Genomic DNA, 15,728 nt, shown 5'->3' with positions numbered 1-15,728 from the left:
CACCAGAATACTGTGAATTTTTTATTTATTGAATTAAAAAAATCATATATGTATACTGTATTTTCAAATTTTTCTCACTCTGTCTCCTCTCTCCAGATCCTCCATGCTTCCAATTTCCTATCAAAAGTATGTCACCCCCACCCCTCCGTGTGTGTGTGTGTGTGTGTGTGTGTGTGTGTGTGTAAATACAACCTGCTGAATCCGTTAAGTGTAACCAATTACAAGATTCATCTCTGGAGAAGACTAATTTTCCCTCTCTCAACAGTAATTAATTGCCTGTAGCTCTTTATCTAGGGATGTGGCCCATGAGACTTTCCTTATCCACGCTGGTATGTCAACTGGCATTAAAATTGCTCAGGTCTTGTTTAGGTAGCCATATGGTTGAGATTTTATGGGAATAGCTCCCTGTTATTATTAGAAGATACAATCACGTGGCAGATGTCCTGGTTCTCTGGCTCTTACAACTGTTTTGTCCCCTTTTCCTTGATGTTCCATGAGCCCTAAGTATAGGGGCTGTGTTGTGGATATATTAACTGGGGCAAAGGACCAGGGACCCTATCATCAGTTATTTTCTGCATTTTGATAAATTATGGCTTTCTATAATGGTCTCCATTTCCTGAAAAAAAAAAAAAGAAGTTTCTTTGAGGAGGGGTTAGAGCTACACTTATCAGGCTTGTCTGGGGCACAGACTGTGTGGACCTGGCTGGCCTTGGAACTTGAATACAGTGCTGGCAGGATAAGGTTGGTAGGAACAGGAGCAATGTGGGTGATATTTTGAAATGTGGTCATTTTCAGCTCTTCTGGTGCATTAAAATTTATGGCTTCCACAGAGCCTGAGGGTAAGGTGTGTATACCCAGTTACAATACAGGGTAAGTGCTCACAAGAACAATCAGTGTTGTCAGATAATGTACACATGAGCCTGTATGAAGAAAGTGAGCTTTAAGAAATACAAGTTGACTAGGCTTAGAAGGAGGGGTGAACACTGACACATATGTGAACACTTTGCCCAAGGAAAGTTTTACTCTCTGATTGGACTTAGAATCTTAAACGCTACTGGCTAAAAATATGACAAGCTGTCAATTCATAGTTTCAGCTTTTCTCTTTCATGTGATTAAAATGAATTAATGTCTGGAAGTTAATTGTGCCGATAGTGGCGCAATTTGTGAACAGCAGTGAAGTCCAGAGAGTTATACAGTTCATATGGGTGAATTGTACAGCATGCAATTACATCTTAATGAATCTGTTTTGTCTTTAAAGATAATAATAAAAAATCTTCCATAGAAGACATGATATTATTGTTTCTGCTGAAAAATACATGTGTATGGAAGAAAGCTTGGCTACTGCAACTTGATCCCATAGAAAATAGTAATTATATTTTAAGCCAGGTATGGTGTAACTCTCTATGTTTGTAACTCTAGAATTCCAGAGGCTCACACAGGAGGATTGCAAGTTTGGGTCCAGATTGAGCTACATGGTGGCAACTTGTTTCAAACAACAACAACAACAACAACAACAACAACAACAACAACAACAACAACAACCACCTAGTATGTTTAATTTTTAAACGCTTTAGACTTCCCTTCTGCTTAGTGTCAGGTTGTATGTGTGACTGTAAGTCATGACTCTGCCTTTAAGGTGTGCTGGGATTTTGAGTGAGACTGTTAAACTCTTCCCACAGTTCAGGGCCCTTCATCTGCATGCTTGCTAAACAATCCTTAGAGTAACATTTGACTTAAAATCTTCAGACTGACTCTTGTATAAGGTTATAATCCTCTGATTTCTGATATTTGAAAATAGTACCCAATTGGATTTAAAACACAAAATAAACATTTAAAATATTTCTATGTTTTTATTATCATCTTAATTGTGAAGCCCATTTCTTATTTATCCCGTAGTTTTTGAGAAACTCAAGACTGGCTGTTAAATAGCTCTTCTAATTAGTATGAACTGTTGTAGCATTTAAAATCCATGTCCTGCCTTTGATAAAAATCAAAATTAGAGTGAATAATATGCCTTGGTTGAGCATTAGCATGCAAACCATGCAGCAGCAAAGATGGGTTTAGGCGCCGAGAATAAAGCAGAAGCCAGCACGTTCTGACAGCTGTGAGAAACAGAGAAAATATTAATGGTGGCAGTTAGAGAGTCAGCCAGAGAATAGCAATGCACAGGTGCATTTTCCCCAGTGCATAGAGTTCTTCTTTAGTATTCATGATAAGTTTCCAATAACTTCATCTTTACACACAAATTAGAAAGCAGTTCAGATTTATTAGACTGGCTGAGCAATTGCCCAGGACAACTAAAAGAACAATGCCCACAGGGGCATATGTATTTGTAATGAAGTAGTCTTCTATGATAATGCCTTAAATATCACCACAATGCCATCTTTATTTTCTGATAAAGTCATCATCACAAAAGGTTTAGGATTCTCTTAATTTTATTCTAAAGATCTCATTCATCTAGGTAGAATGAAAAATTACATTGTATTTCTGCTTGTTTCAGTATATTATCCTTTAATGGAAATTTCCATTATTTATCTTTCAATATTTTGACTTTAGAGGCTAAAGTATCACTTTGGTTTAGAGTAACTAAATGGAAAACTTTTATGTCAATATAGAAACCCACTACTCCAGAGAACGAATTATGTAGAAATATGAAGCAAGAGTTTTCTCTTCAGTGTATTCGAGCACATAGTCACACTGAATCTCTGCATATGCTCCAGAAACTCAAGGAAGCTGAAACCCTCTCTTCTGAGTGTTACAGGAAGGCCCAAGGCACTGTGTCCAAATGAAGTTTAAGAGATGCCAGATATCTCTCAAGTTCACTGCCAATGAACAATGTGAAATATTCGGATCTTTGCTGTCTACAGAGAAGTCTTCCTTGTCTTCAAACTTTTAACTTAAGCACTTTGAGAGAAATAATGTGATAGTGTTATAGTGTCACTGAAGCATGAATAGCAGAATCTAGTAAAATCGCCCTTCTATACATAACCCAGAAAGAACATTTATATGGTGGTTTCCATAATTTTATACAAGTGCCTTAGAATATGTGATCTATCTATCTATCGATCTATCTATCTATCTATCTATCTATCTATCTATCTATCTATCTATCTATCTATCATCTATCTATCTAGTTTACGCATGTGCGAATGTGTGCCATCTTATACGTATGGAGGTTAGAGAGCAAGTTGTGGAAGTCAGTTCTTCCCTTATTTCTTGTGAACTTTGGGTATCAGACTCAGGTCTTCAGCTTTGGTAGCAAGTTGATTATCTGCTGAGTCATTGTCCTGGCACCAGAACATGTATCTAAATGCCTTGGTCTATATATCAAAACTGTCTCTTTATCATTTATATTAAAATCTTTTTTTTTTTTTTGCAGACCCCACTCATGAAAGAATGCACCAAACACATTCGCATTTATTTTTTTTTTAAGCAAATGACAAAAACCCAAATTACCAGCTTTTTTAAACCTAAGCTTAACATTACATATTTAAACAATAGTCAAACTGACGAGGTTGCCGACATCCATGCACAACTAGAAAACATCCTTAGTGTACACTAAACCAGAAATGTATTACCATTGATGCAGTAATAGCTTTCATCACTAAATACTGAAAATAAAATTGAAGTATTTCTGTAGATTCATCTGGCAATGTTAAGTCCACAGCAGGCTGACACTACTCACTCACAATTCACCACAATGGGAAGCAGATCCATGCTGGTGTTACAGACAGTCTCATCCTAGCACTACTCAAAAGTCACAGGGCTCACCTCAGATTACGATTGGTTTAAAGCAAAGTGCATACAGAGATTACAACAATTTTAAGGACAAAAGAAATAGAAAATAAGGTCCTATTTTGTGGTCCCAACAACAAACTCAAAAATCTGATAGATGGAGGCTCCAATGAGCTTTTTTATAAATACTTTAGTTTAGGTACAGTTATACAGAAAGTCGAGTTCATTTCAAATCTTCAAAAAAAAAGTTCCTGTTATTCCTCAAATGGTGCTTGTTATGGTTTAACATTTCTGTTAAATGCGTGCGTTGAGTTACTTGTTATCCAAGCGTAGCAGGTGCTCCTTACCATTTATTGTCAAGGACTTTAACTGCCCATCTTCTTCAACTTCTACTCTTTCTTGACCGTTCTCCACAATCCTCTTTGTCGTGATTTTTTTGCCATTAACTATCTTAGTTGAAGTTGATATTGATTTGAAGTTGCCCATTCCACTGCCGCCAAATGACGTTGAAGAAAATGAAGTGAGACCCCCATGACCTAGTGACCCAAATGGAGTGAAGCCTGTATCAAAAGCAGGAAATCCACTTCCAAAAGAAGGAAATCCACTGAAGGTAGAGAAAAATGAGCCGGCACCTCGGCTTCTACTTCCTCGGGGACCCCTTCGGTTTCCAAAAAAGTCATCAAATGGGTCTTCAAAGAAGTCAAATGAAAATGGGTCCCTTCCACCAAAAAATTCCCTGAAGACATCATCTGGGTTCCGGAATGTGAAGCCAAACTCAAATGGACTGTCAAAATGAATTCCACCTCCTCCTCCACCACCATTTAATCCTTCTTTGCCATATTTGTCGTAGATGTCCCGCTTTTTAGCATCCGATAACACTTCATATGCCTCAGCTACTTGTTTGAACTTCTGCTTCTTCTTTATTTTCAGGATTTTTGTCCGGGTGCCATTTAAGTGCCTGTTTTCGATACGCCTTTTTAATGTCCTCAGGTGAGGCATGTCTCTGCACGCCCAGCACTTCATAGTAATCCACCATGTTTTAACTGACTGTTGGAATAAATCCGAGGACACGGCGGCCAGCGAGGAGGGAAGTCAGGCGGCCGGTCTCCTCGCGGCTGTGGCACAGCTGCGCTGGTGGCGGTGGCGGCGGCGGCCTTATATTAAAATCTTAATGAACTCTAATTTTTAATTTCGTTCTGTTGAGACTTAAATATTATCTAATAGATCCTGTTTGAGGGGGCTGGAGAGATGCTTAGGGGTTAAGAACAACTGCTGCTCTTGCAGAGAACCTAAGTTTAGTTACTAGCACCCACCTAGTGTTCACAACCACCTATAGTTCGAGTCTAGGGGTCGGACACCCTTGTCTATGCTCTTTTGACACCATGTGCACATGTGATTCTTATAAACACACACACACAATTAAAAAGTTAAGATCCTGCTTAGTGGCATTCTGACAATAGCTTGATGGCATCCTAGGGCAATGTTGGAGTTTATCAGTTCTTCTCTGAAGTTCTTAGTTTCCCACTCATGCTCCCTGTTTCTCTATCTCTAACCATTATGCTCCTGATGATTTCTCCTAGAGTCTTGTCTTTCTTGCTTAAGATGTAATGATACTGGGTGGTACAACTTCATCACATTCCTAGATGCCAATTGTGATATCCTATGTGAGGCTTGAGATAGTCATGAGACTATCTCAAGAATGCTAGTATACATCATGAGAATGCTAGTATACATGCATTCATATACTTAAAAAATAAGGTTGTTTCTATATATTATAATGAGTTTTAATATTAAGTTTTGAATGAGATCACATTATTTTTCAGCAAGTTCTATTTGCCAATCCATATTGCCATTTTAAAGCTTAGCTGTAGGACAAAACATTAATTCACTGACAAAAGAAAAATATTTCATAGGTCTAAATGTGATGTTTCAGCTTGTGGTCTGTGAGCTGCATGTGTCCTAGTAGAATCATGAATGCAGACAAACATATTTCTAGATCACATTGTCATATCTCAAAGTCAAAAGGTTTGACACCCAGACACTGTAAATATTTAGATCTAGTTTCATTTTTTTAGATAAAAGTTCATATTTGTTTTCTCCAATAACATATTTACATAGAATAAAAAGTTAAAGGCTCGCTTGTACAACAAAGCCAGGATCTTTTGGATGCTCCAGTCACAGAGGCAAGACTTCAATCAGGTGCACAGTAGAAGCATATCTTACTTGGACTGAATTTTATGGTTTTCTCAGCTTGAGATGGTCAATAACTTCTTAGATATCCCTAGATGTCAGCTCTCAGAATTACTTTATGGACACAGTGATGATACATGGTATAAATTAGATAGAATTTTGTTAATACCCAATACTTATGGTAAAACAGAGAAAACTGATCTTTTATACATTGTTGGTTAGAGTCTAAGATTGGGTGGTCACTCTGTCAAAAAAAAAAGACAGTTTCTTGTAAGACTAAACATGGCCATATCATCTGACCCAGCAATTTTATACAAAGATTAATGTTTATAACCACTTTATTTATAGTATAGTAAAAATTAGAAGGAACTCAAACACTCATCAGTGGCTGAATAGGTAAATTATAGACATGCCCAGAATGAAATGTTACTCAACAGTGAAGAAAAGAAAATATTGATAGGAAATAACCTGTGATCTCACAGGTAGCATTTTCAGTAATAAAGGTTAATCTTTTGTCTCTTATGTAATTACAACTTATATAATATCCAACAACTACAACAAAGGGAAGATAAAGATAAGGAGAACAGATTAGTGTTTCCATGAAGAAAGCTGGATAAAGATGGGTTGGGTAGCAGTGCCGACATGAATGGACAGTATGCAGGTGTCCTTTGTGACAATTGAGCAGCATAACTGCCTGACAGCAATTATGGCTTCATGAATGTATACACTAGGTGATATTAGACACAATGAAACATATTCATACACATACAAGCAAAAAAATCTATTCAGAGATCACCAGGCTAAGTCCAATGGATGGTTGTGAATATCTGCATCTATATTAGTCTGGTACTGGGAAAACCTCTCAGGGGAGAGCCATACCAGGTTCCTGTAGCCAGCACGTGTTGGCATCAGCAATAGTGTTGGGGTTCCGTGTCTGCAGATAGGATAGATCTCTAGGTGGTTGCTAGATGGCCTTTCCTTCAGTCTCTGCTCTATTTTTTGTCCGTCTTTCCTTTGGACAGGAACAATTCTGGGTTAAAAATTTTGAGATGGCTGGGTGTCCCCATCCCTCAACTGGGAGCCATGCCTATCTACTAGAGATGGTCTCTACAGATTCTATTTCGCCTTTGTTGGGTATTTTGGCTAAAGCCATTCCCATTGGGTCCTGGGAGCATCTCACTTCACCGGTGGATGGGAATTTCTAGTGGCTACCCCCAGTTCCCCATCTCCTACTGCTACATATTTCAATTCAGTTTTCTGACCCTCTGTACTTCTCTCCTGTCCCTTCCCATACCTAATCCTGCTCCCCATCTCCTACACCCTCTTTCTCCATCCCAGGTCCCTTACTCCCTCTACGCCCTGTGATTATTTTGTTCTTCTTTCTATGTAGGATTGAAGTATCCACACTTGAGGAGCTAAGGGAAGGGCTGAAAGAGCTGAAGAGGATTACAACCACATAGGAAGTACAATATCAATTTTAGATGACCCAGAGCTCCCAGAAACTAAACCACCAACCACATGGAAAGGTCCATGGTTCAAGCTACATATGTAGCAGAGGATGGCTTTATGTGACATCAGTGGTAGGAGAGGCCCTTTGTTCTGTGGAGGCTTGATACCTCAACACGGGGGGATGCTAGAGCAGTGAGGGTGAGTGGGTGAGTGGGTGGATGAGTACCCTCATAGAGGCAAAGTGGAGAGGGAAATGGGATGAGAGGTTTGTGGATGGGAACTGGAAAGGGGGATATCATATAAAATGATTAATAAAAAGAGCTACATAGAAAATAGTGAAAAGACATAAAAGTTTAAACTAGTAAGTATATCTAAGAACATTTGTAACAGCAACATTACTTTATGGGTTTTGATATTATTCTGCAGTTTTATAAAATATAACTATTTGAGAAAGTTAGGCTAAGTTTGCAAAGGTCAAATTTCTTTGAGTTTATAATAAAAGAAGAAACCTTATGTATCAAATATTTGCAGCTGTCCCTACAAATGTCACAATTTAATTTTTTTCTTTTATATCCAAATAGAATTCTATTATTTACCCCATTTTCAGCATCCACTAATTAGTTGAAGGACACTTAGGTAGCTTTTACATATTCATATGTGTACAGGATATATGTGTGTAGTAGGCAGTGTGTGTGTGTGTGTGTGTGTGTGTGTGTGTGTGTGTGTGTGTGTGTAGAGGCCACAGGACAACTAATGTTGTTCCTCGAGTGCCATATCACTTTTCTTTTTGAGATGGGTCTCTTACAGTCCTGAAACCTTCTGAGCGAGCTAGGCAGGATGGTCAGCAAACACCAGGAAACACTTGTTTCTACTTTCCCAGAGATTGTATTACCAATCCTGGCTTTTTGTTTGTTCATTTATTTTCATTTTTTTGTTGTTTGGAGACAGGGTTTCTCTGTGTATCCCTGGATGTCTTGGACTCACTTTGTAGACCAGGTTGGCTTCCAATTCAGAAATCCATCTGTCTCTGGCTCCTAAGTATTTGGATTAAAGGCGTGCAGCCCCATGCCTGGCCCAGGCCTGAATTTAGTTTTTTAAAACTTAGGCTTTGAAGATCACGTGGTGATCTCTTAGGCAGGTTCGAATGTTGTTTCCACCAATGGTCAAGGTGTGGATGCCTCACATTTGCTCACTCAGTAATTCTATTCCCTACTCCTGGTGTTCAGATTTTAGTTTCTCAAACTGCTGATTGCAAGCAAGAGCTACTTCCTTGATAGTTTCTAGCCTGCTAATATCTAACTGACAACTTGTGGACTGTGCTTGATCAGCAGATAAAAGCCTAGGTGTTTGTATTCTTATTTTTTTTTAAGACAATCTATGAGTAGAACATAAGATATGGAATTTGAGTTAAGTATGCATAGAATATTGCTATATGCATAAAATGCATAAAAATGCAAGGTCAAGAGACTCAACCTTATTTCTCATTGTAGGAGAAAGCAACATGCCTAGAAAATACTGTGATATTAAAAGTATTCCAGAGGAAGACTGACAGAATGTCTCGGTAGATATTGAAAGCTTGATGATCTGAGTTCAATCCCGGAAACCACATAAAGAAAAATGGATTGAACCAAATCCACACAGTTGTCCAATGACCTCCACATGCATGCCACAATTCACACACATATACAGGACTTCCACCACACATATACACAATAACAGTAAAAATATCTATCTAGGGGAAATACACAGACCTTTAATGTCTACTGTGCACATAGTTTATTTTAGGTGAAGGAAAGGTAGATTGAAAGTAGAAGGATTAAAGACCAAAGAAGCTTCAGTATATTCTAATGAATATGAAGGGTAAGTAGAAACCAAATAAAAAAATAACCCAAAAGTCATGGCTTTCATTTCATTTGTGTACCAGCCATTTTGATTAACTGGGAACCCCATTAGACAAGACGTTGGAGCCATTCATTAATGGTTTCCTAATTATTTTGGTTCTCAATATGTCTCTACTGGGTTTTAAATTGCTAAAAATCCAGTATCCCTCCCCTGGGGTTGCACACCTGAATACCTCTACCATGCTTCTCTTTGAGCAGTTGTGTTCCATCAACTCCGACAGGTATTGGTGATGTATGATGAGCTATGGCTAATTTCTTTTTTACAAGCAAATAAATAATTTTGCGGCTCATTAGGCTGATCATTTCTTCGATTTGTTCGACCTTTGCTGTATTTTTTGATCAGCTGGTTTTCTCAGATTCATTTTCCCCTGCAAAGCTCGAGCAATCAAATGAATTGCTGGACCTGTCAATCTGATGTCATGACCTGTTAAAATAGAATTCATCAGAAGAATTTCATTATGTTTTTGTTAGAGCAGTTGTCAGAAATCTTTCACTCCGGCTCTCTGGTTCCACTGACTGACAGAGGACTGATACAGACACGAAGGAAGTGAGGCATATATTAAGAGTTTTAAGTTGAGATGCCAGCAGAATCTAAAGCTTCCTGAACATAATATCCTTTGGAAAAAAATTTCCTGGTAGTCAGCTGTAGATGATTAAACTTGGGGATCTTCTCTTTAAGAAAGATTAGCAGAATTGGGAGAGTACTCTCTGTTTGATGGCAAATGTATGATGGGGAGTTGCAGGAATCCAGTCAAGACTTAAGTTAGAAATAGAAAACAGTCTTTGCAAAGGATATTTTTAGTATAATCTCTGTTTTCATAAAGAGTTGTTTACCAAAGCAATTAACCTGCAGAAGGCATCATGGGCTGAACTAGGGGAAAGGGAGAAAAGAGCTAGATACCTTGAGCATGACCTTTCTAAAGTTGGAAATTCAACTAAGATGGCTTTAAACTTGAAAAACTTATCTGCCCTGATTTCCCTGGATTATAGATGTTGGGGGTTGGGGATCATGGCACAAATCACTTAAATACCAATCTCAATCAAATAGGGATGGTTTATTGAATTATTGAACACTATACCCAGAGACACGATTCAGGCTCAGGAGCTGAACAGTGACCAAGTTAAGATCCTACAGGGCTTTTAAAGCCTGAGATCTACAAATATCTGTGCCAAGTCATTCCACCAATCAGGATTTAGGGATAGAGGGATTTCCTTAGGAACATGTCTTTGTAGATGTATCCTGCTTCTATTTGTTGGGATATTCAACTGTGGCAGGGGACTTGTCTTGTTTAGCATTCATGTCTTAACTTGCCAACTGGAATGCCAGTTACCCAAGAACATATTTCTTTCTGCCAAGTAAGATGTTAATACCCAGGGAGGGCTTGGGAACTTAAAGTTTATTCAACCCCTAAACAAAATGGATGTATTATTTTAAATAGTTTCTTGTATTTCCTATGTTGGGGGTCCATCCCAGGGGCACCTTATAAAAACAATTTCCTTAAAAACTTAATATACAGGTGCAAGAATTGCTACTTGGTGGTTGGTTTGGGTCCAAGCTTATTTTGGGTAATGATACAAAGCAGTTCTTCTGACTTCTATCATGGCTGTTTCCCAAGGGTATAAAGCATAACAGAACATGTAATCAACTTGGCATTAAAAAGCTTCCTAGTAACAGCAGAAACACATGAGACAGTTTCTGTATAATGGCTGGTTAGCCAGATAACAGTTACCTAGGGCTTAACATTTTACCTAGGCTTTAACATTCCATTTAATCCTTAACATTTTACCTATGCCTTAACAATGAACTATGAACTAAAAGATGAAGTAAGTACTTTCATCTTCAGGGTGCTTTTAGTCATAGGCTTTATCACAGCAATAGAAAAGTAACTAAGACAGGCTTCTTGTTGTAATGGCTTATTCTTGGTTGTCAACCTTATGATATCTGGAATTAACTAAAACCCAAGCATCTGGGTACATCTGTGAGGGCTTATTTCTTAATTAAATCATTTGAAGTAGGTAGATGCACATTTAATCTGGGTCACATTTTCTGATGGAAATCTATGTAAAGGATATGGAAGAAGGAAGATTGTTCTCATTCTTTATCTGCTTCGTCTTACTTTTACTGGCAAGTCCTTCAATGGCATTAGAGTCTACTTCTTTGGGATACTGTATATTGAAGTTCTGTAGAAAAAAAATTTAAGTCAGCAACATGGCTACTCTGATCATATCCAAAGACCTAGATCTGTGTGATCTCACTGGAATGTAGACAAATACTTGTTACATGCCTTTAATCCCTGTGGCTGGAATCCTTTAGCATATACCTTTAATCCTAAACAGTGATGTCTAATGGAGACAATGATGAATCAGAATAAGACTTGACAGAATGAGTCAGATAGGATTTGTCCACCTGTTATTTAAAAGCAGCCCAGGGAGAGAGAGTTGAATTCACCACTGAGTTGGGAATTGAGTTGGTTAGGAGTTAGTGCTTTTGAGTACAGTGCAGTGCAGTAGAGCTGAGTTTGTTCCTGAGTTCATGCAGTTCAGTACAGGTCTGCAGAGGCAGTTGAAGCCAGAGAATAAGAAGGAGCCAGAAGATTAGAACAAGTTGCCAGAGTTAGTTTGAGGCCAAGTAGAGCAATTTGGTGATAAACTGAGAGAAACCAGATTGAATCAGTCAGCTTGGAGAGAATTTGAGCCAGAATAGCTGAGTTGAGCCAGTCATACAGAGTTCAGTTTAAAAAAAAAAACCTACAAATGGTTAATATATTCAGCAGTAAGCCTCCAAGATGACAATTATATCTGGCAGATAAATGATACTTTTCAAAGACCAGCTGAGACATTCAGCCTTGTGTCCTGAGCAACTATAGAATCCCTGGACATTTTATTGGTAGACAGACATTTGGACTAGCACAGCCTGGAAGACCTTCTATAAATTCCCTTTCTATATATATTTATAGGTTCATTCTATAAGTTCTGCTTCTGTAGAGAATCCTGATTAATATAGATTTTTGACACCAGAAATGGTTCTAGAGCAAGATATGTATAAATGTGAATCTTTTAATTATCTGTAAAAAAAACTTTCCAATTCACCAATACATATAGTTAGCCTCTCCAATTACTGAAGTCTCTCCTGAGATTGGAAATGGTTTCTACTCAAATCATGGGTTACCATGGTTTTCTTCATGGAAAAACCCATGACTGAACTATTTTACAATCTTAAAGAGACAAATACATTTGATAATCTTAATTCAATAACTGTGAGAGGCAACAAATTTGTCAACTTTAGATATACAACTTTTGACCATTTATGGAAAAATGAGGAAAATTAGCATTTCTGGATAGATTGGCAAAGATAAGAAAATAAGCTCAATGATAAAATTAACCAATTTCTAGCATCTCAGAATACAACGCAGGACAATAATAAACTTAGTGATAAAAATGACCCCCTCCAGATGGGCATAAACAACCATGCCCTGGAATAGAACCTTTTCTCTAGCAGCCACAGAGCTCAAGTTGCAGAACTGATGCTCTCATTATAAGTTTACCTGAATCAATATGGGGCTAGGATGTGTGTGGAGAACCAATCAAATCTGGGAACTTTGCACCCTCAGATTTTCAATAGTTTATCTCACTGAGGAAGTAGTCTCTCTACCCTTAGCAGAAAATGTACTACCATACCACCTCCATCCTTTGAAATATTGCGTTTGTCCACCTCTGGCAGAAGAAATCAGCAGTGACTTTCTCTGAAGGAGATACCAGACGAGGCACTACTGATGATTCTCAGTTAACTAGACTTAAGACTAGGCAAATTCCTAGAGGGGAGATACATGACAAGGTACACTATACTGCTAAAGAGGTTAATGAGTTTACGAATTCATTCAAGCACAAATTTGGTGAATATGTGTGGGAATGGAGTTTAAAGGTGTGGCATGATGGTAGGAGGAACATAAAACTGGATCAAGCTGAGTTTATGGATACGGGTCCACTGAGCAGAGATTCTAGGTTTTATATATTAGCTCAAACAGTTAAAAATGTGTCAGAAGTTTGTTTGAATGGTTGGTTGAAGCATTTGTCAAAAGATGACTTATTTAGGGGTTGGAGATGCCTGATAGATATCCTTTAGCTTAGTGTTGATGAAGGATTTTAAGGCTATTGGCAATTGCAATGCTAGAGATGGCATACTGTATAAATCTAATCTTCCACCATAGGAAGGCCCAGAAGACATGCTCTTCATTAATGCTATAAAATGAAAAATGGTGAAAGGGATACCAGCACATTTGAAAAGCTTTGTTGTCATCATTTTCCTTCTGTCAGACCTCAGGGTCAGAGAAGCTGCTGCTCAGTTGAATTAAATGAATTAAATGCTTAATTGGTCCCTAAAGTAGCCTTGAATAAGGCAAGGTGATAATAGTTATTATAATGGACAGCATAGACAAAGCAATGTCCATAATGGTCATCATAGGCTAAGTGAATTTTATGGTGGCATGACTTGTATGGACCTTTGGTACTTGCTAATCAATCACAGTGTTTCCAGACATGAAATAGATAAAAACCTTCCTGAATTTTTGTTTGATCTGTATATGTAGAAATATTCTCAAGTGAAAGAAATGCTTTATTGGATTATTGCAAAAGACAACCTCAGTTGGTGAACTTAGACTTGAGCCAGTTTTCAGAGCTCAAAGCCCTTGAATGAAGGGGTTTCCAGGTTCCCCTGAAGAAGGACTTTGCTAAAGTACATAAAAGTTTTAGTGTAGCTGGGCAGTGGTGGCTCACACCTTTAATCCCAGTGCTTGGGAGGCACAGACAGGTGGATTTCTGAGTTCAAGGCCAGCCTGATCTACAGAGTGAGTTTCAGGACAGCCAGGGCTATACAGAGAAACCCTGTCTCGAAAAAAAAAAAAAAAACCTAAAACCAACCAAACAAACAAACCCCAAAAAACAAAAACCAAAAAAAAAGTTTTTTTTTCTTTTTTTTAAATATTTTTTATTACATATTTTCCTCAATTACATTTCTAATGCTATCCCAAAAGTCCCCCATACCCTCCCCCCCACTTCCCTACCCACCCATTCCCATTTTTTTTTGGCCTTGGCGTTCCCCTGTACTGGGGCATACACAGTTTGCATGTCCAATGGGCCTCTCTTTCCAGTGATGGCCGACTAGGACATCTTTTGATACATATGCAGCTAGAGTCAAGAGCTCCGGGGTATTGGTTAGTTCATAATGCTGTTCCACCTATAGGGTTGCAGATCCCTTTAGCTCCTTGGGTACTTTCTCTAGCTCCTCCATTGGGAGCCCTGTGATCCATCCATTAGCTGACTGTGAGCATCCACTTCTGTGTTTGCTAGGCCCCAGCATAGTCTCACAAGAGACAGCTACATCTGGGTCCTTTCGATAAAATCTTGCTAGTGTATGCAATGGTGTCAGCGTTTGGAAGCTGATTATGGGGTGGATCCCTGGATATGGCAGTCTCTAGATGGTCCATCCTTTCGTCTCAGCTCCAAACTTTGTCTCTGTAACTCCTTCCATGGGTGTTTTGTTCCCAATTCTAAGGAGGGGCATAGTGTCCACACTACAGTCTTCATTCTTCTTGAGTTTCATGTGTTTAGGAAATTGTATCTTATATCTTGGGTATCCTAGGTTTTGGGCTAATATCCACTTATTAGTGAGTACATATTGTGTGAGTTCCTTTGTGAATGTGTTACCTCACTCAGGATGATGCCCTCCAGGTCCATCCATTTGGCTAGGAATTTCATAAATTCATTCTTTTTAATAGCTGAGTAGTACTCCGTTGTGTAAATGTACCACATAAAAAATAAGTTTTAGTGTTAGCTTTTCTCCAGTCTTTTCCTGAGAGGAACCTACATCTTTTACAAGAGTACATGTTAAAATGGTAAAAGGAAAAAAAAATTCCCAAGAAACACTGTGGCTTTCCAGATAAAGTATAGGCTTATGGGAGGTCAGGTGATAGAGTTTTGGCTAATGCTCAACTCACAGCAGGTCCAATGTGTCCCTCAATTCACCTTGAGGTTATTTTTCTAGTTCAAGAATATATAGTTGGAATAGATATACTCAGAAGTTTGCAGAATTCTGATATTGATTCCCTAACCTGTGGAGTGAAGGCTGTTTTGGTTGGAAAGGCTAAACAGTAGTCTTTAGAGTTGTCTCTGCCAAGAAAAACAGTATCACATTACTGGAGGAATTGCAAAAATTAGTGCCACCATCAAGGACTTGAAAGATGCAGGGGTGCTGGTTTCCACAACATCTCTCTTTATCTCTCCTATCTGGCCATTGGGCAAATCTTTGGGAAGTACACATAGTCATACATTTTGTTTGGAAGAGGAAATGGCCAGATGTTCAATTGTTTACTGATTCATTGGCTGTAACCAATGGATTGGTTGGTTGTTCAGGGACTTGGAAAGAACATGACTGGAAAATTGGTGAGAAAGACATCT

The 15,728-nt window shown here is 38.4% G+C and overlaps 1 pseudogene; it reads right to left on the bottom strand.

Annotated features, from left to right (window-relative positions):
- Dnajb6-ps (DnaJ heat shock protein family (Hsp40) member B6, pseudogene) lies at positions 3,378 to 4,889 on the bottom strand (annotated as a pseudogene).

The sequence above is a fragment of the Mus musculus genome, chromosome 12, assembly GCF_000001635.26.
Source record: "Mus musculus strain C57BL/6J chromosome 12, GRCm38.p6 C57BL/6J".
In the NCBI taxonomy this organism is placed as follows: Eukaryota; Metazoa; Chordata; class Mammalia; order Rodentia; family Muridae; genus Mus; species Mus musculus.
The sequence above is the reverse complement of the archived record's forward strand: the minus strand, read 5'-3'. Positions and strand labels throughout refer to the sequence as shown.